Source organism: Eschrichtius robustus, chromosome X (assembly GCF_028021215.1).
Source record: "Eschrichtius robustus isolate mEscRob2 chromosome X, mEscRob2.pri, whole genome shotgun sequence".
Taxonomy (NCBI): domain Eukaryota; kingdom Metazoa; phylum Chordata; class Mammalia; order Artiodactyla; family Eschrichtiidae; genus Eschrichtius; species Eschrichtius robustus.
This window is the reverse complement of record NC_090845.1, coordinates 85990333-86015115: the sequence shown is the minus strand read 5'-3', so window position 1 is coordinate 86015115 and position 24783 is coordinate 85990333. Positions and strand designations below refer to the sequence as shown.

Sequence of the window (24783 nt, the reverse complement as noted above, 5' to 3'; positions counted from 1 at the left end):
GTGATTTTAAAAAAATAATAACAACAACAGCACTTATAAGACCTATTGGATTATGGGTACATTTTTCCTTTTTTCATCTTTACATTTCAAACTTTGCGAAGTATCATGGAAGAAAATCTGTTTGCCTTCTTTTACTTATGTTTTTCCCCAGACTTAATGACAATAAAAAAAATCCCAAATTTTATTTCAAAGAATCAATAAGCAAACTATTTACATGTAATATTCCCATTTGGTATCCTATAAGACAAGATAGTTAAATAACATATTATTATTATTGCCTATAATAATTGCCTATCATGGAAAACACTAAAATATTAAAAACTATAGTATAGAGTTTTAAATTTTACTATTGAAATAATTATATACCTTTCTCCATGACTTGCTTTCAGAAGAACCTGCTAAACATAGGAAACAATATTTTTCATGTACAGCCTAACCTACACCAGACTGCTAATTCCATACGTGCAGAACATATTCATTGTATACTCATTATATGAAAGTTTAATAATTTCCCTGAAGACTGCCTACCAGAAGTCTATTCGAAAGAAGCAGAAGATATCCTATTCTGACTTTAATAAGTAACATTGTTTTAAGTATGAGTTACAGTAACCCATAGATAAGAAAATTTATTAGAATATATATTGGGTGTGATTATTTTTTTCTTGTACTGGAAGGCAGTATTTAATTTGTCCTCCTTGGTCACAAAGCTAAAGTTGATAAAGCCAGTGGAATAAAATACATATACACGTGAGATATTTCAATAACTGAGATCATTAGTCTAATTTATTACATGGGCTTTTCATATCATTATGAAAAGCTCAAATGTCAAACTCACATGAAAAGCTTGTCCTAACTTCTCAAAACATAAATTAAGAGTGCTAGCCTTTGTATTCCTAGAGCATGCCTCAGCTCTAATTTTTTGGAAATCCTAAATTTCTTTTTGCAAAAGTCAAGTGTGCACCATTGAATTAACAACAACAAAGAAGTATGAATTAACACCCATGTCAAATTATGAGCAAATACTTGATTAGTTAAGGGAAAGCATGAAATGATGGGAAAACATCTCCTTCACTCTGGGTGGGGAGAGAACAGTGGCTTTCAGGAAAGCGGGTGGGGGGTGAGTGTGGTGACAGTGGTGCCTGAGTCAGCAGACACAGAGCAGAACATGGCAGCTGCAAACAGAACAACTTTGGGGTGTGACCATGAGGGTGGCAGCGTAAGTACCCATGAGAAACCCAGGAACAGAGGTGTATTTCCTGCCTTCCAAAGCAGGGGGCCAAAGGAATTAAGTAGGAGCTAGAGTTTGTATGATAGTGACTTAAACTATTTATCTCTTCTGTGTGGCTTGAGGAAACAAGAATTTGAAGTGAGATGACACAACACCATAGTTTTTAATGTGGTCTTGATCCTCTGTACTGGTAAGTGTGAGTGGTATAGAGAAGGAGATGGGCACAGCTCTGGTGCTTTTTATGGGAGCTTGGAAGGCCTGCATCAAATACGTTTCTTTCTATTTGATTTTTGTCCTCAGCCTCTTGGACTTTAACCCATGCTATAGTCTACATTTTCTTGTGTTAAACTGATTAATATTAAACTCAATTCCACACATTCTCATTAAGTGTTTATTATGTGAGGGAAATATTGTGTTAGGTATGCCAGAAGTCTTTGTCTCACGTGTTCCCACTCCCCGCTTTCTGATTTTAGATTCTAATAGTTGAGAGCAGGTAATCAAAATACGCTTCAAGGCAGAAAATCATGAGTTCTATAAAAGAGTTACAAGAAAAGTGTTTGTTCAAAGGAAGACACCATTGCCTCCAGAGCAGGTACTGCCACTGACGAGAAAGCATTTGAGATGAAGCTCAAAGGATAGTATATTTTATTTGTAACATGGAATTCTTCTCTCAGGGTCACACAGACATCACAACCTGATTCTTCTTTCTTACCTACCCCACTTGTTCTCTTAATCAACATTTGTCGCTTTCTTGAGAAATGTGTTGCATGAGCTAACAGTTTTATCTCTAACCCACATGACAGGCCTCTATATAATTACAAAATATCTTTAACATAGTCAACATCATTTTGAAAGGTGTTTGCTAGAGAGTAGAAAGGTGGTTACCAGGGGCAAGGGGGCGGGGGAAGTGGGGAGATGTTGGGCAAAGAGTACAAATACCCACATAGAGAAGATGAATAAGTTCTGGGGATTTAATGCACAGCCTTGTGATTATAAGTAACAATACTGTGTTGTATGCTTGAAAATTGCTAAAAGACTAGATATTAAATGTTCTCACCACACACAAACATAAAAAGGTAATTATGTGATGTGTTGGAGGTGTTAGCTAACATCTATGGTGGTAATCATATTGCAGTATATAAGTGGATCAAATCAACACATTGTATACCTTAAACTAACACAAATATTATATGTTAATTATATCTCAATAAAGCTGGAAAAACTAAAAAGTAAAAAAAAAAAAAAAAAATACAGGTTTCCCACAGAAGAGTCATTAATTGAGGCCTTATAGTATCTGCATTGGTATAATGACATTCCTGGCTAAGAAACACCAAATATAACGTTTCACAAGTAAATCCACCAGTTCTTGGGCTGATCTAAATGTTAGTTAAAAATTCCTTCAACAGATGAGTCCAGTGAGTAAGTCTCTAATATTATGAGAAAGGGGTTAGTCATTACACAATAATAGAAAATAGGATAACTTTGGTCTCAAGATTTGATTGTTGAACCTATTAGATCAATTTCATACTTGTATCTTTAGGAACAAAATATTTTAAGCATGTGAACTACAAATGAAAATAAACTACAATTTTTCCTCACTGTCAATAAGATATACGTGTTCTATATAAATGTATGAGCCATATGTACATATGCATGTGTGTCTATATAGGTAAATATATTTTTTTCCCATTATGGATATCTAACTTAGTCAGCAGAAGATAGCAGCTGTTTAATAGCACAAACAAGCAGATAAACCCACATTATATATCTAACAGACTTTAATATAAAATATGGGGTTTCACACATCACCTTGCAGTCCCTTAATGTATAATCTCATGGCTAAAAAGGCACATGAAGGCCTACTGGATGAATGGCAGAACACCCAGTGGAGGATTTCTCTCTTTAGCCTTCTTCATCTTCAATGATTATATGGCTGATGGTGAGCTAAGAACTTGATTCCCTTTTCTCTTTTCCACAGGCAGTGATATGATTCATTTCACAGAGCTACCCACCGTTAGAACTAGAAATTAACGGTTTCTTTAACAACTGGAACCTATTTCCCTCTTAGTATACATGAATGACTCATATCACTGTTAATAACAGTTGAATTCTTGCATGACTGGAAAGAAAAATCTCCTCAAGATGGAATGTTGACCCAACTCAGTTAAAGGCTTTTGAAGCAATCAACTGCTGAGAGTCAATGAAACAAAACCACCCAATATCCAAGAAAACTATATTACAAGAATCCTGAGAGGAAGACCAGTAGGCCCCTGTCTCTCAGCAGGCAGATTTAATGAGATCATTAAATTTCCTTTATGCAAGTTGTTATTAAAAACAAAACCTAGGGACTTCCCTGGGGGTGCAGTGGTTAAGAATCTGCCTGCCAATGCAGGGGACACGGGTTCGAGCCCTGGTCCAGGAAGATCCCATATGCCCCGGAGCAACTAAGCCCACGCGCCACAACTACTGAGCCCGCGTGCCACAACTACTGAAGCCCGCGTGCCTAGAGCCCGTGCTCCGCAACAAGAGAAGCCACCGCAATGAGAAGCCCGCGCACCGCCACGAAGAATAGCCCCCGCTCATCGCAACTAGAGAAAGCCCGCGTGCAGTAACGAAGACCCAACACAGCCAAAAATAAATAAATAAATAAATAAAAAGTAAAAAAACAAAAAAACAAAACCTAAACCTATTCATCTAGATTGCATGCTATATGGAAGCTGAATATCAGAGATTTGTTCTTAAGCAGATTATAATAGGCTAAACCAACTCTCATTTTCATGACCAAAAATTTGACCAAGTTAATGTCTTATCTAAATTGTCCTTGTTATTATAGAAAGAAACTTGAATAACTCAAGAAAAATAGAAACCCAATACCCAAGTTTATAATAGGCATAAAAATTTAGGATTTTTTTTTAAGAAAGCCGTTTCTAGGAAAATCATAAATATGAAGACATTACAATTTTTAATACCATGCACACACAATAAATACTTTTTGTTCTCACTTTTCAGTGAAAACATGCTATATTCAAATTCTACGATTAATATGGTGTGGCCTGTGGAATGTCAGAATAGAAGATGGGCCTTTTAGTTATCAAGTATTGAATAGCATACATTTCATTCTATGCTTCTACAATTAGCTACTCCTTAGTCTACGGATATTAGATCCTTTCATGACCCCATTTCTCTGCACGTGCAATTCTATGCTCTTATACTCCTTCCTTTTTACGGAGCAATCTCATACTTGTCCTCTGAGAACAAGATCAAAAGCCAGTTGCTCAGTAAAGCTTTCCTGGACTCCAACAGACAGTTGCTTGTTATGTCTACTGTACTCCAAAGCACTGAGGTTGATATTGGTACAATGTACGTTAACAGGCTGTACTGTAATTTACATGCTTAGATTACCTGTTTCTCTTTTTACAGTGTGGGACTCTGGATGGCAGATGCTACACTGTATTTATCTTTGTATCCTCACAGTTTCTGATATATAGATATTTAATAACTGTTTATTGAATGAATTAGTGAAAATGAAAATATAACCACTTTAACAAAATGCTTCTCTACAGTAAATCAAGAGTGCATTTGCATATTGCCCAAGTAGTACATTCAGCCCTTCACTAATATTTAATATAGTTAAGAGTTACTGGAAACATTTTTAAAGATACAAACCAATATTTGCTGCATCCTAGCACCTGATAATGCAAAGCAAAATTCTAAAACATATCATGTAGTAGTATTTAGATGGCTTTGGTAACTGACAGCAATTTGATAGGAAATGAGAGAACTGACTTAGAGGTTAGTCTTGATGATATTAAAACCATAATGCACACAGTGTGCATATTTTAACATTTCAATGAAAATGCTTTTCTTAATCTTGAGAACAAGTGAAAACAGAAGCAGTCTTAAGAGAATATGATGAGTAGCAATAGAAAGGGGGGAGAAAACAGAAGAAAAAACAATCTTTTCTCCTTTGGTTTGGAGAAATCAAGATGTGATCTGTTTTCAACTGAAGTTAGAGCCTGATATATGTCTATTATTTCATTATTTTAACACATTTTCATCTCATATCTTAGTAAACAGTCTCAGGTTGCCGTCTTAAAGTTCATACACTCCAACAAGAAAAACATGTGCAATCCCTTTCTTGATAATGAAGGTAATTTCTATAGAGAAAATAACATTGACCTATTATCAAAATTTCATGTGAATTCCAATTTTTTAAAATTTCTTAACATCAACAACACAAACTGCATTTGCTACACATTTCAACCATTCCTTTACAGCATACAGACAAACTTAACCATAATAATGGTTGTATGATGATGAAAATACCCAAGCCTACCTTTCAACTATTTAACCAATGACTTTTTACAAATTTGAAAAGTTATAAAAGGTAATAAATCACAGATGCTCCTGTGTATGCAGTGAACAAAGCACTTTTTATGTAGGTTATCTCACTTAATTTTAGCAACACCCTCAAAGAAGCAAATATGACAATTATGCTTATTTTACTAGGGAAACCTAGTGATGGGAGAAGTTACAAGCACGCCTAATACCACACAACTAGTCACTTGCAGAGCAAGGACTCTAACTCAGGTTCCATGACTCTAAATCCCGTGGATTCACCCACCTACCAAACACTGCTTTCCTCTTTAATAACCCCAATTAAAAACAAAAACAAAGGGACTTCCCTGGTGGTCTAGTGGTTTAAGACTCCATGCTCCCAATGCAGGGGACCCAGGTTCCATCTCTGGTCAGGGAACTAGATCCCGCATGCCGCAACTAAAAGATCCCACATGCTGCAACTGAAGATCCTGCACACCGCAATGAAGATCCCACACGCCACAATGAAGATCCCGCGTGCTGCAACTAAGACCCGGCACAGCCAAATAAATGAATAAATATTTAAAAACCAAAACCAAAACAGAATTCCTATTACTTAATACCACACAGTTTATTTTATTTTGAGAAAGAGGAAAATAGGATTTTGATTGAGGCTACCTTAAAATTAATACAATTTTAAAAACCTAGACTATTTAAATAAGACAATACCAAAGCTAGGCCTCCTTAGCCATGCATCTGATGATTTAAGTAAAAACCCAAACCAAAGGTTCTAACATACTTTTTCTTGAATAACCTACAAAATAGTGAGTCAAGATCATTATCTTTAAATGCCCTAAAATGCAGACTGATGACTTTCATTAAATATTTGTCATACTCTCCACTCATCCTCTGACAATTTTACCTACTCCTCACTAGAGTTCACAATGTTAATTCAAGTGGCATTTTTGAGGCTAATAAGGGATATTTTTTTACTCAGTAGAAGACAGAATAAATATGGGTATACCATATTATTTCAGGTCACATGAATAATGCTTATGGATTTTAGAACTAAAATTCATCATTCCATGGAATGGTAGAATCCCAAGACACTATTAAAATATGTATTGAAATGGTCCCAGATTTTCTTTTCTTGCCCTTTTACCAAACATGGAGGTTGACTGATAATCCTTTAGGCCAGTTGTTCTATGTATTTATGGGTCTCTGGTTTGCTATTTTTTCAAGTTAAAGTTATTGTTTTATACTAAAAGACCGCTGCTATCCCTATACACAAGGGCAAGTTTTCCAAATTTCAAATTGATTAGGTAGCAAACTGACACGGTTTACAAAGTGAAAAGCTTCAAACCCAAGACACTTTAGGCAACAGTGCACAATATGCTAGATGACACTACTTATTTACAAAATGTTAGATGGCAGAGCAGCTCTCTAATAGGCTGCGTAAAGACTCAGAGGAAAGCCAGAAGAGCAGAGTTCTACAAATTCTGGCGTTGGGTCAGGGAAACGGTACACAGGGGTGGAATTCCTGTTATGAGCGTGCCGTATGGCAGTGGCTGGGTGGTGGGATGCAAGAATCAGGAAAGAAAAATCAGCTGCTAGATGGCGATCCCAACCCTAAGGAAGCATTCGCAACTTGTCCTCCAATGGCCAGCATGATCCAGGGCTGGCCAACATCTTCATTCCTTGCTCACAAAGTGTTTTCAATTTAGTCTACGGAAGGATTCACCTCCTTTCTCCGCCTCTCATTCATACCAACCAATGACCCTGCCCCTGACTCTACAATGGAATATAAGGGGGAAATATAATTGCTACAAAGTTGTTTTGTTTTGTCTTATCTGTTCCTAAGATAAGAAAAACAACCATTGAGATAGCCCTTTTACTGAAAATGGATAGAATAAAACCCTTACCCTCAACTCACCTTGTGTAACTCAAGAAATGAGAACATTACTTTTAAAGTGAGGCTGGGGAAGAGGAGGACTGTCAGTATGTTGTTTAATTAAGGAGATATGTTCTGTTTGTTCAAATAAGGCAAAATGGGATTGAAGCAAAACAGAATAATGCCCAATAATACATAAATTTGTAGTCACTCTTTATGCTGATCTACTTTATGTGTGATTTTAATCTCTCTATCCCATGGGCCTCTTTTAGCAAAACAATATTTCAGTTTGTCAAAGATAAAGTGCACTGTGCATCGATTTCACTGTCTTGTCCATTTCCTTTGCCAAGAGGGACAGAACAAAATTTGAAGATAAGAGTGCTTCGTAACAAGTGCAGTCCAAAGTAGCTCCTGGCCTCATCAGAGTTTAATGAGACATTCAATCTAAGAAATAAATTAAATGACATTTTGGGATCATGCTTAATGAAGCGGGTACCTACAGAAGCTCTAGACCGCAATAGTGTTCTTATAATCTGTGGAGAATAGGGCAGGAAAATGTCATCAATCATTTGGGACAAAATGGCACTCTGTGGAATAGAAACTCTTGAACCTCAGTAGCTCCTGGTCTCAATCATGGCCCGGAACTGGTTTCTTGTTATGTCAGTACCATAAAATAGTTTGCACGTGTCTATGTTAATTCCATAAGTCAGTGTCTCATCACTGTCACAACCACATAAAGCAGACAGTGTCTGTGAAACTCCAAAATGAACAAAGCCAGGACAAATACAATGCTGGAAAGGTAAAGTAGAAAATAGTACAATTTTCCTATAACAGAAATGAAAGTGAGTTAGGTGTAGCATGTCTAAATGAAATACTAAAGAGCTGTCCTAGTTAAGAAGAGATTTTTGTCCAAATCATATCAAAAGGAAGATAATAAGTGGTCCTAACAAAAGGATGCACTTAGCCTATAATAGCAGTTGTGATAGACCTACAAACTCATTTGGCATCTATGATTCCAAATCAACAAGATATTTCACTTAAAAATTCAGTGAAAATAATTTTAAAGTATCTTGATATTTGCAAATACAAATATACTAAGTCACAGTTACAATTCTTGATAAGACTTTTGAAAATTATAATCATATAATGATAATTAGAGAATGAGGAAACATTTAGAGCGAATACATGTTATGTAAAGAATTCATAGAAAATAAAGAGCAAAATACTTGACCTCAGTCAATAAATGGACAAAGCAGAAAAGAAGTGATAAAGTTAATTTTAAAGATGGGAAAATACTCTGTTTCATTCACAGCCATAGGAATTTAAATTACAACAAGAGATTATGACTGTATATTTATTGGCACAATTCTTAAAAAGTTTCATTTTTAGTTTTACACTTTTATTGAATTTCTTTCTTTTCACAGCTGTCTCAATCTCTCTTTGAAAATCGGAGTAATATAAACAAAATAGATAAAAATTACTGTTTTTGAGGTTGTGGTGAAACTCATATTTATTTATTCCTGATGGCTGATATAATCTTCCTAGAAGATAATTTTTCCAGAAAATTCCAGACCAGAAAAATGTTTACAGATCTTGGCCCATTTAAAGGAAATAATCAAATCAAGGAAAGGCATATATAGTTAAAGAGAGAAATTATACAGCTATTTTTAATAGTGAAAACTTAGAAGTCTTTGTGTCTCATAGCATGATACTGATTTAATGAAGTTAAGCACATCAATTTGAGTCAAGATTACACAATAAAAATAATTATAAGGAAAATGTAGCAACAGAGAAAGAATATTGTGCTTTAAAAATATTAAGTATAATAAATGCAAATAAAGACCATATAATTCTATAAACATTGTCTATGAACAAAGACTCGGGGGGGTGGGACTTAAAAATAGAGACAACAAGAACTGATCAATGTCTTAGATTCTTGAGAGAGGGGATATTAAAAACATCCTTTCGTTTCCTTAATGCTGTTTAAAAAATAAATAAGATAGAAATTAAAATAATGCAAAGGCTTACATAATATTCCACGTAATTCTGGGCCAACAGAATGAGAATCCTACTCAAAGATATTTTTTGTAAGAACATTTGTTAGAATATTTTATTATCTTTAAACACTCAGATGCCACACATTCCTCTCTAAATATATATTTCCACAGAAAATAGACTATTCTGCACATTAAATTGATATAGAATTGTGTTAAACATTCCTCTTTGGCTAAAGTAGCTAACAGAGAAAAGCAAACCTTATCTAATAGTAACTAATGCATTAATTAGACCCAAACTAATCTGAAAACAGACTGAAACAAATTAAGCAAATTAAATTCAATTTTGAAGCAAAATTTATTCTTACAATCTGAATCACAGAACTGGTTGACTCCTTGAAAGTTAATCTGCCTTCAGGAAGGTGAATATATAATCATCAAAGATAAATGGGTTTCTATTCTCTTCTTGAGTTCGATTAAGTTTTTTGAAAACAAGACCCATGTCTTGTTTACTATTATTTTCCTATCACCTATGACAGTGTTGGTCGCACAATGAGCTCTGGATGGATGGATGGATAGAAAGAATATTTCTAGCGAAAGACACCAGAAGAATTCTTTTTATTTCCATGATGATTCACGCTGGTGGCAGAGTTCTTCCTTTCAAAAAGTAAAACAACTTCCCATTTATTTGCTGCTATATAGTCTTTCAGTGATATAAGCAGTTATACGCATGGGATAAAATAATGTTGGGCCATTGTAAATTGAGGTGAAGTAACCATTTCATCTCTTCTCCATGGTCTAGACATTGAAAAAAAAAAAGTAAAACAAGAATTTCAGCAGGGAGCAATCACAGCTGCGTATGGTTTTGCCTACTAAATATATGGGTAGTGACTGGTAAGCAACACTTACTGAAAGTATTATCTTTGTGTAGCTCCTTGAACTTTATTAATCAGATACTAAGCAGAAAGTAAGACAACTCTTACTATCTCAATTTGATGAATGAAAAAAATAGGGGTCAAGTTCTGGCTCTTACACTTCCTAGCTTTATAACTTTGGGCATGTTACTGCTCAGTTTTCTCACCCGTAAAGTGGGACTGTAATGGTTCTAACTTCATAAGGTTGGTGTAAGGATTAAATAAATTCATGTAAAATACTTAGAACAGCTCTGACGTATGCTAAAAACTCAATAAATGTGAGCGGTTACCACCATCATCGTTATTACATTGTATCATTATCATTGTTACAAGCTTGTCCTAGACAATCTTAAAAGATGTCCATAAGTGCTTGCGGAAAGAGTAGCTTTCACCCTAACTTGGGTTTATATTCTGTTCACAGTGTTAAAGAATTTCAAATGAACCCCGTAGACATTTGTTATATGGCATCTATACTATACAACTGGTAACATTTTTTTTTTTACTATATGGATATTTTCTTTATGTGATTAAACATGCAAATATCCGGTTCACCTATTAATTTGATAAGAAACAGCAATAGAGATACTGCCAGCATGATAAAGGATTGGTTAGGAGCAGTGCCAAAACTCAATAAAATGACAGTAGGTTTGATTCATGCTCCAAGAGATTGGCAGTGGCAAATATCAGGAGGCAATGAGGAGATAATTGGAGGTCGCTATGAGACACTGAGAATAGAATGAGGGAGATGCCAAAATCCAAAATCCAGAGCAAATTTATAAAACATAGTCAAGGTAATTGGTAACAAAGACATAGAAACAGGGTCACAGGCCGTTAAAATAACTCTGCCAAATGATATCATTCCTGCCAAGGATGCTTTTAGCGTGTCACGAGTATACATCACGCTGAGTGTGCCCGATCCATAGCACCTTAAAAACACTGCCTGACCCTTGACAGGAATGACTGTCTTGACTTTTTTTTGGTCAAACATAACCACTTTAAACTCGCCAATTTTTGAAAATTGATTTTAGTATAAGCTCACCTGAGCTTAAAACGAGTCAAATACCAAATATTTATGTTTAATTATTGCTCAGTATCACAGGAGATATAATGACATACGAATATCATAAATTGACCGTTTGAATACATGCATTGTACATGCCTTTATATGTTTTTTAATGTATGATGCAAGTCTTTCAATGTGCCTGTTTGGGAAAGATTTTATGACACAAGTATTCATTTTCCCCATTAAACTCCACAGTGAGTATGAAACAGCATTTTAGGACCCCATGGTAAGTACATTCATAATCACTCCACCATTTAAATAGGTTGGTCTTTTTATAACGTGTCATTTCCAGAAGTAGTCCAGATGAGGCAGAGTTGAAGAATGCTGTTAAATAGGTATATATTTTATTATTCTTGGTCTAGCTCTTTTAAAAGTAGGTAACCTTTAAAAAGTACCTAAGTCCAGAAAAGAAATATAAGAGACCATATATTCAGATTTCTTTATGGCCAAAAAAGTTTCAAATAATTCAATTCCATAGAAATAGGAGTAAAAGCCAAAGCATTAAGTTGCTATTGATAACAACTTGGTGTAAGGAAGCCTCCTTTCTTTACCACACCACCCTCCCCCAAGTCCTGGTTCAAATCAGACCTGAAAACAGCTGTTGGTATGTAAAGGTCCCAGCTTCAATGCTGAGAAGACTAACATTTCAGAAGAACTACAACATTCTGGGAAATAAAAAATAAAAAAGAAGAAGAAGAAGAAAAAAAGGCACTGCTTCAAAAAAGGGGCAAGGAGCGTGATGTGAAGGAAAAAATGTCCCTAGAGTAACCTTTCCATAAATGTTTGCTTGGGAGTCTGGAATGCATAATTATGCCACTCCATATCTTAGTATATAATATAAATACACATCTATATACATAGACACATGAGTATGTATATATACATATATACATATATTCCATGTGCATATATGGAATAAAAGCAACTTAAATATATCATGAAAAAGCAAGTTATTCTTATAACCCTCATATTATCAGTTTTTGTGCTGTGATTATATATATATATATATATATATATATATATATATAAAATACCTGTATCTATAGATATAAAATCAGCAAAAAACAACCCTATGGGGTGATTGTTGGGATCTAGTGTGGCTGATTACTGAAAGGGGAGATTGCAAAAATGGGAGGAAAAAACTCAGTGAGCACCACCTTCCCATGGAAACGTGTTGATGGCTAGGCTCCCTTCCTCCCACCGGCTACCAACCGGACTCCCCCTTCCCAAGCCACCTTATTCTCTGCTTGTTAATTCTTCTTTCTACATTTACTTCCCCTCACCTTTAATAAAGTTTGACCACAGGTGACATGCCAACCTAATATATTTGAAATACAAAGTATATCTCCTGCTTTCCTTTCTTAACAGAGTATAACGCTGTCAAAGTGTGAGAGGGATTTGTGAGCTGTCAGGGATGGAAATATCAAAGGAATGTGTTGGGAAATCACTGCAACTTTACGATAAAGAAAGGCCACGTTGCTTAAACTATGTAGGTGAAGGTCAATATATGTGATTCAACCTATCAAGTGCTTACTTGCCAATACTCAGCATTGCACTAACAGATAGAAATGTGGTAGCTGGTATGGACTGTTCGCCTGAAGTTTCATGGAATAAAAGATCAAAAGAAACAATATACTTAGGGTACTGTTGATGGTTGCATAAGCTTGTAATAACATGCACATAAGGATATTATATAATTGCGTAATTACATAAAGATATTGATTATAAATGCAAATATATTAAATATAAAGTCAAATACATTTGTGCCTATATATATGCATAACATACATATTCAAATTAAATACGTTCTAGTTTCATACCCTTAACTTTCTATGGGAAACACTTTTGTGACCTTATACAATATTGGACAATTTTAGCTTAAAAGAGATAGTAAAATATTATATTTCATATATATAGATTACGTTCCTTATATATATTCATTATATTATATTCCATATATATATGTATGTGTGTGTATGTATATATAATACATTTTTTTTTCTTTTCTCCCCTCACTGATCTGACCAGCATGTTTTAGGTAGAGCATAGCATCCTTAGGTTTCTTATATAGCTCTCTAGAGCCATCCAATGAATTTTTTTTTTTCTTTAACATGAGATGAGCTTCTCAACATTCATGACACATGCACCAGAATCATTCATTCCCATTGCCTTTAGAAAGAAACAAATGGTATTCAGCTGACTGTCATGAATCTGCCAGTCTCTCTGCTTGAGTCCTATAAAGCCTTCTAAGTGATGCACACATAACCGGCTTGCTTTGGAATACTGAATAGTCGTTTCTTTTCTATTTATTTTTATTCAACTAGAAACACACAAGGCATGGGAAATACAAAAAAGAATTAAAATAACTGGTTTTGAAAGAACAATCGGGTGAAATGGCATTAGCAAATATCTAAGTCCTTGACAGTCAACTTGGCTGTGGTCAAGATCATAAAATGACCTGAACACCTCAAACTTAACCCAGGGGAAAGGCCGAGCAGTAGCCATCATTAAGGGGAAGGTACTAATTCTGTAACATGTATATAAATATCACCCTCCCCTCCCTCTGGTAAACAAAAGAACTGGAACAAATGTCACCAGTAGTAGGTGAGGTACCTTAAATGCATTTTTAAAATGCAGATGTAGCTCATTTTCTACTGTAGAATTCTCTTCCCCAAAAGTAAGCTCATTCAATTTCTTATGTATTGAATCATCTGTTAGATACCTGAAGGAAGTTTATAAGTATAACTTACACTGTAACCTTATAAGAGATGAGTAAACACCCAAATGTTTCTCCTTTTTATGGACCTAGACTGTTCTAATTAGAAGTATTCTTAAAGTTAGGCATATATACAAATTGAAACACATAACATTTGATGACTACTTTGAGGGAAGCTTTGAGGAAATATATTAAAAAAAACAATAATGTGTAATTGGAGAAGGAAAATGAAACGGAAGGAAAAGAGGAGGTGACTTCCTGTGCTGCCGCTACTTGGCTGTTTTACTTACCATACGCACCTGCTACTTCTATTTCCACTCATGTGTCAGAAGAAAAATTGCTTTCTACCTAATTCATAAGTGTGTAGTGAGGAGAAATTATATTCCACATGTGATGTGTTCTGAGTTAATAGAAGGTTACCTGCATACATATAATAGGCCTATACACATATAGACCAAATCATAAATTAGAGAGTATACTTGATAACTGTTATGTGTAACGCACACCCTAGAATGTTTCACAGATCCTGATAAATCCATCCATCTGCCTCAGAAATGAAAAATGGAAATAATGGAGTTAATTCACTACATTCAATGGCATGGGTCAAATCTTTTATTACAAACCTTTTCTCATTTGCATTTTCTGAATGAAAATCATATGTGCACCAGCTTCAAAAACATATTCTCAACATAGAAATCTCCTTTTAAATAACTATACAGTGGTATCTGGCCTATTATCTATATTTTTATCTTGAAAGAAGTTGTTAGTAAAGGGAATAGTGAACATTTCTCCTCTTTCTGTAAGAAACTTCCAGTACTAGCTCATAACTGAAGCATTTCATGTTCTTTCTTTCTTGGTATCTCTACCATTTCTATGTTTATTAACATTTGATGAAAAATCCCTCGTTAGTTTTGTGAATTTCACACCACTAGAACCATATTCTCTTTTAACAAATTTCTGTTAGCATTTGATGATTTCCTAATGCCTACAATCTTCTGTTATATCCGGCTTAGCTTCGAAACAGATAAGAAGGCAGTAACATGGAACTGAATGAAAGAAGGTAAAATATAATACTGAAAATCCCCTTTTTTTATTGTTCTTTCTCCATGCACTGCAATATAACAAAACTACACCCACACACGTGTGTGTGCAGATTTTTCCATGCCTGCGACTGTAACTCCAATTCTGAGTTCCAGGTCCAGGGATAAGCTACCAACATCTGCTATCCTGTGCTATTGTCACTGTATGTTTCAGGTGACTGATGGTTTCCTAAGAGATCAGGTGTATGCTCTTTCATATGTTTTAAATTACAAATAATCAAATCCTGCCAGGATTGCTTTATTTTATTTTGAAAAACAATGACACCATGTCATTGTGTTTTATTTGCATGTGCCGTTTTTATTTGCCTATAAGTTAACTATCCAGTTACAGATATAAGCTCTTCTGCTTATAAATGTACAATATCACTTCCCCATGGATGCCTAGTCCTTTTTTTTAAAAAAAACAATATAGTGTATTAGCTTCCCTTCTGTTTCATTAACACGTAGAACATAATATTTCAACACCACGAATTTGCAAAATGGTAGGCTGGTGTGAGCTATCCTAGGGTTTGTACTACTTTCTATTTACCAACAACCTATACGCTTTTAATCACTTCCAGTTTTGCCAATGGCAATTTCTTATAACACACTACAAGGGACTTTGCTGCATTTAAGTTACATTTTAAAAGTAAAGTACAAATTTATCCTGATACCTGTAACTTCTAAACTGTCATACAATATATCTGGGTGTTACATATGTTTCAACTATTTCTCAGAGTATATCATTTGCCTTTTAATTTTGTTCATACCTTTTTTTTTTGCATTACAGAGTTTACTCTTTGATACGTATCTAGTAAACTGTACCTGTGCTTTTTCCCCAAGCTTTCATGCTTAGCAAGCCCTACTCTATCCTAAGATCAGACAATAGTCACCTACATTTTGTTTTCTTTCTTCTATTGATTTATTTTATTAACTTTTGCTTTTTAAATCTAGATGGAAGAAATTTATTTTAGGATATAGTGTGAGGTTAGGACCTATACCCCGCATCCAGATAGTTTAACCATTTATCACAGAACTACTGATTAAGTAATCCATCCTTGAGGAAGACAGTTATAGAATTTGAGACGTGATCTTGATGGATCTACAATAAAAATGGACCTTTAGAACCTGAATGTGGACTCTTTCACTTGCTAACATAATTAATATGCTTCTGTATAGTGTTAGGCTATAAAATGGTTCATTTAATCAAGTTTATGATTTTATACTTAATTCAGGTTTAAACTCTAGAACAATACTATTTATTCTCTTCCCTCCCTTCTCATCATGGTGTTTGAAGTGTTACCCCAGAAGGTAGAACCACTAAAAGAAATTAAACAATTTGAAAACATTTCCAGGATATTAAAATGAGAATGGGATGTTTGATTAAGAATGGTATCACTCTCAGAGAGGGAAGGGGGAAGACATATTTTAAGAACAATATGCCAAGAGAAGCACTAGCATGGATCTGAAATACAGAACAAATGCAAGACTTGCAGTCATGTGACCTGAGGTTCCAGTCCTGACTCTGCCATTTACTAGCTAGTTGTGTAGTTTGGGGCACATTGCTTAGATATTTGAGCTTCAGTTTTGTCATCTATAAAATGGGAATAACAGCACTGATGTCCTCCCAGCGTTATTGAGAAAAAGTCTGACAATGTATGTAAAAAATGCACTGAAAACCAAAAGAAATAAATATGTTTATATTATATAAAGTTTTGTACAAATATAAATTATTATGATCATAACAAACTTATTTATAGGCCTGGAATTAGAACCCATCATATATGGATTTAAATTTTCCACCTGTCTTCATATCCTAATTCCAGTAGAGAAAACAAACTGACTAGGCATTTTCTTGGGACAGATAATAATTTGTAAGGATGCTAAAATCCTGCTTGATAAACAGCAAAATAAAATAAATGAATGTAACATGATATTAAATGCATCATACCAGTACCCATTCCATTCAACTCATCAGCATAAACTTCACCAGAAAATGAAATAGCTTTTCCAGCACCAGGAGGCAGCCAAGTAAAACGCTATCAATGCCTTTCTCAAATGATACCAATGGGGAGACAGCTTACTCCTAGTACAAGGACAATGAAAGGCCTTGAATTTTTGACAAATGTACCTTTAATTCACTTTGATAAAATAAGAAGCAAGTCAATAATTAAAAAGTGCTTGACAAACTAACAACTGCATAATGAAGGTAACTAAATGCAGCACTGGCATATCAAAATATAGGAGACATGAATCTGGGAAAAGAAGAAAAATAAAAGGGACAAAGTTTAGGTTAATTTAAACATATAAATGTGTTATTCAGGAAAGAGAACAGGTAATTGATTGCTTGATTCAGAGCTCTGGACTAAGAATATGGATGCTTGGATTCTAGTTTCAATTCCATGATTTCCTGGCAATGAATTATGAGAAACTCTCTTGACTTCTCTAGGCCTTACTTTTCTCAACTGTGGAATAAGGAGATTAAACTAGATCAGCTGTTCCCAGGTGTAAGGATTCCAGAGAGCATGCCCCCAAAAGGGGGGAGACTACCTTTCTATATTGCCAAATTAGGCCATTATTTTTAAAGGAAAACTACCATTTATCACCACTACTATCTCATAAAAGTAAGACATTGATCATGAAAAATAGTGGAAAGAAAATAATCTCAGAACAAAGAAGTTCTTTATATTGAATACGTTTAGCTTAACTTTCTGAGTGTATGTATGTATGTGTGTGTGTTTATGCGTGTGTATGCTTGCATGTGCATTTAAATTATCATTTAACTGCAGGCTGGTGAAACGTTACAGACTGACACTGGTCCGTGGACCAGTGTTTTATGACCAATGAAGACTAAGGGTACCACCTCGAGCTTTTATATTCCGTGGCTCTACTCTCCTTTTCCCATACTTTTTAGTTTATAAAATCGGTATGTGTATGTACATGTATAAAAATCATGTATTAGGCGTCCTTCTAGTTGCTGGATGGGATACTGGCCCATTCATGAATCACTGAATAAAGCCAACTGCATCTTTTAAAAAAAAAGAACAAAAACATGTTATTAGTGTTGGGTGTTAGGGGTGGGGATGGAGAGGACTTCTATTTTTTTTTTTAAAGTACTCATTTTTCATTGTGCCAAGGCAACATGTCTGGTCAGGGATACAGTCTTTTCTGCATGTGGCCATTCTCATATTAGATTCATTGAACATACTAATTATTAGTGTTTCATTCCTTCTTTTGAGATGTCTAAAGTAGACTCATATTGATCTTTTTAGCACTGATTTGGAGGGCAACAAAGATTTTCCTCTTCTTTACCTTGATCAACCTAAGATTTAACTATAAATTGATGATATTATGGAATCAAAAGTTGAAAGGCCTCAAATATGAAAAGTGTCCTCTTTGTTTTACACTTGGAATCGTAAGCATAGAATACTAATGAATGAATAGTAGGTTTCTTAAGGGGTATTCTCCATACTTAGCAAGGTAATTGAACTATTGTGTTAATTCAAATATAGAAATAGAGTTACACTTTGAGCAGCCCATACCATACACCCTTTTTAAAAATTTTACTTTACTGTAGTAAGAACACAACATGAGATCTACCCTCTTGACAAAACGTTTAACTGTATATAATACATTGTTGTTGACTATAGATACGAAGTTGCACAGTAGATCTCTAGAGCTTACTCATCTTGCTTAACCAAAACTCTATGCCCATTTATTAGTAACTCCTCATATTCCCCCACCCCAGCAACCACGATCCCACATTTTGATTCTATGACTATTATGGTATATCAAATAAGTGAAATCATGCAGTATTTGGCTTTCTGTGACTATATGATCCAGCAATCCAACTTCTGAGTATTTATTCAAAGTAACTGAAATCAGGATCTCAAAGAGATATCTATACTTCCATACTCACTGAAGTTCTAGACACAACAGTCAAGTTATGGAAACAACCTTTGACTGTCTCTCTTGCTACGGAGCAAGATGGGACAGCATCCCCAGTGAGGCTCACCCCCATGTCACTCATCTGAAGCTGCTTAGATGTGTACTTTGAAGAGTTTCTAAAAGTTACACAAGATGAAGTTTAAACACTACTGGTAGTATTGAGGGTGCTTGGTTTTGAATTCCCACCATTCTCTCGAAACAAAAGTAGGCCCACAGAAAAACCTTTAAGCCTTTAAAAGCTTTTTCCAATCAGCACTAGCACAACATTCGAGAATCCCAAATCTCCCCATTTACCCTTGTGATGACCGACGCAGCTATAACTGAAAACCTGTATCCCTCGAGATATGAGTGGTCTGATGACCAGGACATTAGACTGACACAAAGAACAGGCTACAAATACAGATGCACACGGAATTTGGTTGAAAACCAGAGAGCACACCACTGGTAGTAGCTAAGCAAGTGACTAGAAACCAAGATTAAACTCGAAATCTGTTTCTGCTACTTCTTTGTTATTTAAGATTGGTAAAGCCATTTTTATACTGCCTATGTGAAACAGGCGTTTTCCAACAGCACTGGAGTTTTTGTCCTGAGCCAAAGCACCCATACACATAGCACACAACTAAACAAGCCAACGAAAAGTGCCCAGAGTTGCAGTAGGCAGCCTTTACTGCCCACGTGGTGACAATCTCCGCCTCTGCTTTTACCCTAAGAACTCTGCGATCATCATGCCTGCATAGTTAAGCACCTCTCAAGGGCCCTGCCCTACAGAGGCAGGCAACACACACTGCCTGCTAGCTTTAAAGGTTACATTTTCTAACAATAAATCCTACTCACTTTTTGTTTTCTTTTTCTGTTTGGCCAGGCAAAGGGCAGGATTTTTTTTTTTTTTTTTTTTTTTTTTTTTTTTTATTCTTTTAGTTGAGACTTTACTTTTGTACTTTGGGCCATTTGAGGTTGATAATTTTTAATGAACCAAATGATTTTCTTTGGTAATAGGTGGTTTTAAGTATCATTTATAATTCACTATCTGTATTCCTGAGATACATCTGGGGATGTAGTGTCTAGCCATTCCTTAGCATTGAAGGAAGGAAAGAACGAAGGAAAGAAGGGAGAGAGGGAGGGAGGGAGAGAGGAAGGAATCCTGAGGACAGTAAGGCAAATTTTCAGAGCCCAATCTCGTGTCTTTTCTCAGAGCCTTCTCTCTGGTTAATATGACCCATGGGGCCACATTTTTCTTCTATTCTTCCAAATACTACTGCTGCTAGACCTCTAGTCAACCCTAGTTATTGATTATTCTGGGTTCACATATGGCTTTTTGTTAGTCAACCTTTCTCCTGACTTTCTTTCCTCAACGGCCAGAATAATGTTTTCATTCATCTCTTGAACTTGCTTATATACCTGAATTATTTGCCCAGCTTTTCTCTTTCTGTATCTACCTAATTTTAAATTACTGCGCACCCTTTCCCTCTTTTTTTCAGCTACAATAGCTGTCTTGGCACAGGGAAGAAAAGGTAATTTTGCCAACTTCTCTGGCTGTTATTTACCTTTTTCGTTTCTTAGCTTTTTACTGGCACCCTGGCTGGCACGTGCTCATATATACCTGTAGAATTCAAAACTGGATCACTAGGGAACGTAAATGATGGTGGCAGTTTCAAAGCAAGAACCACGGAAACGCAAAAGTTACAATCATTTTGCACCAGTCTACAGACAGAAGGCTTTCTATGTTACATGACGTGGCATAAATGTGCTTCTATTACCATAAAAAAAGTTTTAAAATTATTTTTTTAAAGTACACACATATGAATGTAATTAAGATGCTCTATAGCATTGTGAGTCCAAAGTAATTTAGAGAACAACCTTTGTTGCTTTTACTGAAAAACTAACATCTGTCTGTTATTGCAGTTATGCAGAGTAAAGAACTCAATTTCATTCCTGTGGTGGTTAAACTATGTACTCATTATTGAACAGTCTGAAGTTAAAATCAATTAAAACAGTAGAGCAAACTTCCAGTAATTTTTCAACAAATAAGTTAAACTTCCCTTTCCCTTTCATTCACAAAACTACTGGATAAACAGGAAGAAGTAACAGTAAAGCCATTTTCTGACTGTCACAGCCATTTGTATTTATAATGGATATATTGCTCGTGCTTCCTTCACTCCTGGTCATATTACATAAGGCCTTCCAATCCGCCCTTAACATTCTCCTGAACCTACTCTGTGGAAGGTCTCCGATAACTATGTCATCACCAAATATGAACGCCTGGCATTAGCTTACACTTTTCGACTTCTTTGGGGAAGTTGATGATGCTGTTTTACTCCCTAATGTTCTTAAACAAACAAACAAACAAAAAATGCTTTCTCTCTTTGGCTCCTGAGATGCAGCATCAGTTTTGTTTATCTTCCCTCTTTCTTAACACTCTCTTGGCAAATTCTTTCCAACCCCCATCCTAAATGTAGGCATTATTCTCCACGATTTTATCTGTAAGCCCTTCCTGTTCTGCTCCAAAGACTCTTCTTTGAATTCACCTATTATCTTTTTGGCAACAATCCCCAAGTATCTCTCTAGGTAGGAACTTCTAACTGTATGCTTAAAATCACCCAGAGTATGCTAGCACCATTAAAAATCCATCATGATTTTCTTCCTGCTCTCTTCCTCCAGTAGATATCATTCCCAACTGCCTTGTTCCCCAAAAGAGTATCCCTTTTATTCAACCATCTTGGCTCAAAGGCTTCACTTATTATCTGATTCTTTTTCTCCCTTGTCTCATATTTTATCTATTTCCCAGTTCTACTGCTGGACTGTCTATCCATTCCCACTGCTACAAAGTAGTTAAGGTACTTATCATATCTCACAGAGAAGACAATAATAGCTACTTAACTGGTCTTTAATCCCTAGTCCTTCCTAATTTTCCACATTTCTGCCTGATTAGGTGGCAGTTTATGACCATACTCCCTGGTATTGCAGGATGGTAATCTCCACCATATGAATGCCAAGGTCATCATGTTACTACTATATAAGTTACTATTTTATTGAATGTATATGGGAAAAAGTCATAAAAATGTAGGTAGAGTGGAATCTCACAGACAGGATGAGGTCATTCCTGGTAAAAATCATGTAGAGATAAAGCATCCCTTTCGTTCTAGAAACAGGAGTTGAGAGAGTGGGCAGATGTGGATGCAGACCAAATTAAGGGGTCAAAGTAAAGCCTCTCTTTTCCATAGGTCTGCATGTGGAATGGGTCAGGCCCTGTAGGTCACATTAGCTAGAGGGGGATTCAAATTCTATACGTTGCAAACCAGTTTTTTAAGATTTCTTATACCTTCCCTGCTTCTCCCTTAGCGAAAGTCTTGGTTAAAGTATCAGTGTTTCTCAGTTGTGTTAAAGAAAATAAAGCAGCCCCAACCCTGCTCTATGTGGGTTTACCAAACAAAAGGTTTTCATGAGCTTATAGAACATGTTGAAAATCAAGAAGTAGCATGGACTATGTAAAATAACTGATGCCAAGTTACTGACAAGTCTTTCTTAGAGAGAAAAAGCAACCGAAAGGCAAAAACAGAGAATATTTTTATTTCATGATGACTCTGGGCAAATTCTCTCCATACCATTGTTACAAAGGCATATAAATACCTACAGGATAACAGTACAGGGGGGTAGATTTTAATTTGGTTGAAAAATTAAATTCAAAGCCTATTAATTATTAGATTGATGTCAACCCAGTAGGAGGTTTCTGATAGTTAGTTCCAGGCATTTCTTCTTATTCCTGTCTTTTTCAATATATCAATTGCATAGAAGATATTTGAAGGTATACTTGTTAAATTTGCAAATGACACAACGCCTGAAGAGATTCTAATAAGATAGATGATAGAATCAGGATTCAAAGTTTTTGTAAAAGGAAACAGTGCTGAACTAAAACTGAACAAAATTAAATCTAACAAGGATAAACACAAATCTTACAGATTGTTAAAAAAACAAACAAAAAAATCAATGGCATAGGTCCAGGATTTGGGATAATCTAATTTGACTGTGGTTTGTATTTTTTTAAGAAATGAGGATTTCAGTTGCCCACAGAGTCAACATGTGTCCACTGCAAGATGCAATTACTATAAAAGCTAAATATCTTGGTCTGTCATTGATAATCTAAGATGGGAACCTATACTCTACGGATTTGATCTTTAAACGTATAATGTATAAGACATCGTTCAATAGTATTCTGCAAAGATCAGGCTCTATTTAGAGTGCTGGGTTAAATAATCTATGACATTTTAGGAGGGGCACTGACAAATTATAATAAATGAGAAGGGGAGCAACCAACATTCTGGAGAGGTCAATGATCAAGGGACGGGTGATAAAACTATGCATATAGACCATAGAAAAGTACTTTGGAAAAGTGAACAAAATGGAAAAGAACTTCAAATACTTGAATAGCTATTATGAGGAAGAGGTAAGTCTTGGATCCTATGTTGTCCCTCAGGGCAGAACTAAGTGAGAGCCTACAGGAAGACAGATCACAATTCAGTACGAAGAATATATTTTTAGTGGAAAAGGAGCCGACAGAGAGTAAGGTATTCCATGTCATTAGACATTTCTCTCTCAGGTGTGTTAAGAGAAACTACTGCTGTGCTGGAAAAAGAGAACAAATTAGGTGATCCTCTAAGGTTCCTTCCAACAAACCAGATTTCATTATTCTATGAAACAAGTGTTACTCCAAATCACAGGAGAATCACAACCTCAAAGTTTTCTACCATTTTTCAATCTGCTACTCATTCAGAGTATTACACTTTGGATGCTGTGCAAACAGAATTCCCGACTGCCCTAACATAAGATGGTGTTTTGAGTTCATTTGCCAATCATAATGATTGGTCTCACTGAGCCATATATGCTTTAACCCAATCTCCCAAGTTCTAGAGGCATATTTGTAAAATAGCTAGCTGGATTTTGAATTTCAGTTTGTGACTGTGGAGTAGAGATTTTTCTCATGCGAAGCTAAGGAATAAAACCTGCCTCATTAGACTATGAGCTAAACAGTTAAACTTTCTGCCTTTCTGCTTTACAACCTGTCTCTCACTACTCTGTAACATGAATTTATACATGTATTTATATATGCATGGGTATACGTATGTTGTGCATGCCTGTACGTGTATATATATATATATATCAATGTATGTATGTGTAAATGACATGACACAGTAATAATAGAAAAAAGGTGAAGGAAAAGAAGAGAAAAGTGACAACAAAGCCATATGAGATTAAAACACTGTTTGCAACTAAGACGAGCTACTAGCAGGTTTCCAAATTGAAAACTAGAGGAAAGCCCTTGTTTGCCAATGGTGGGGAAAAGTCAAGAAGAGCAGAAGGGGAAAGAGGAAAATAAAAGCTCATGTCCCTGGTGGCAGACAACTCAATCAAGAAATTATAATTGGATCTCCATGAAAGTACGATTTGCTCCAACATAATATACTTTCATGATAATCATATCTCATTATTTGGCCACAATTAGAAATATTGGTCAAATAAAAATCTCTCAAAATGGGTAGTTTCACCTGATATGGGGTTATAGTGCTACAAATCAACAGAAGCTAGTCAGAAGTGAATTGTGCATCGTCAAATTACATTTTGCTGCTCATTAGCATTTG

General features: G+C 35.4%; 1 protein-coding gene and 1 non-coding gene across 3 annotated transcripts in view; one reads left to right on the top strand and one right to left on the bottom strand.

Moving 5' to 3' along the window:
* Nucleotides 1-24783, bottom strand: part of DIAPH2 (diaphanous related formin 2) — an 859779-nt gene that overhangs the window by 330409 nt on the left and 504587 nt on the right. The window lies entirely within an intron of this gene.
* LOC137757521 (small nucleolar RNA SNORA20) lies at nucleotides 10107-10238 on the top strand. Its single transcript, XR_011072365.1, has one exon. It is a non-coding gene; the product is annotated as a small nucleolar RNA SNORA20 (small nucleolar RNA).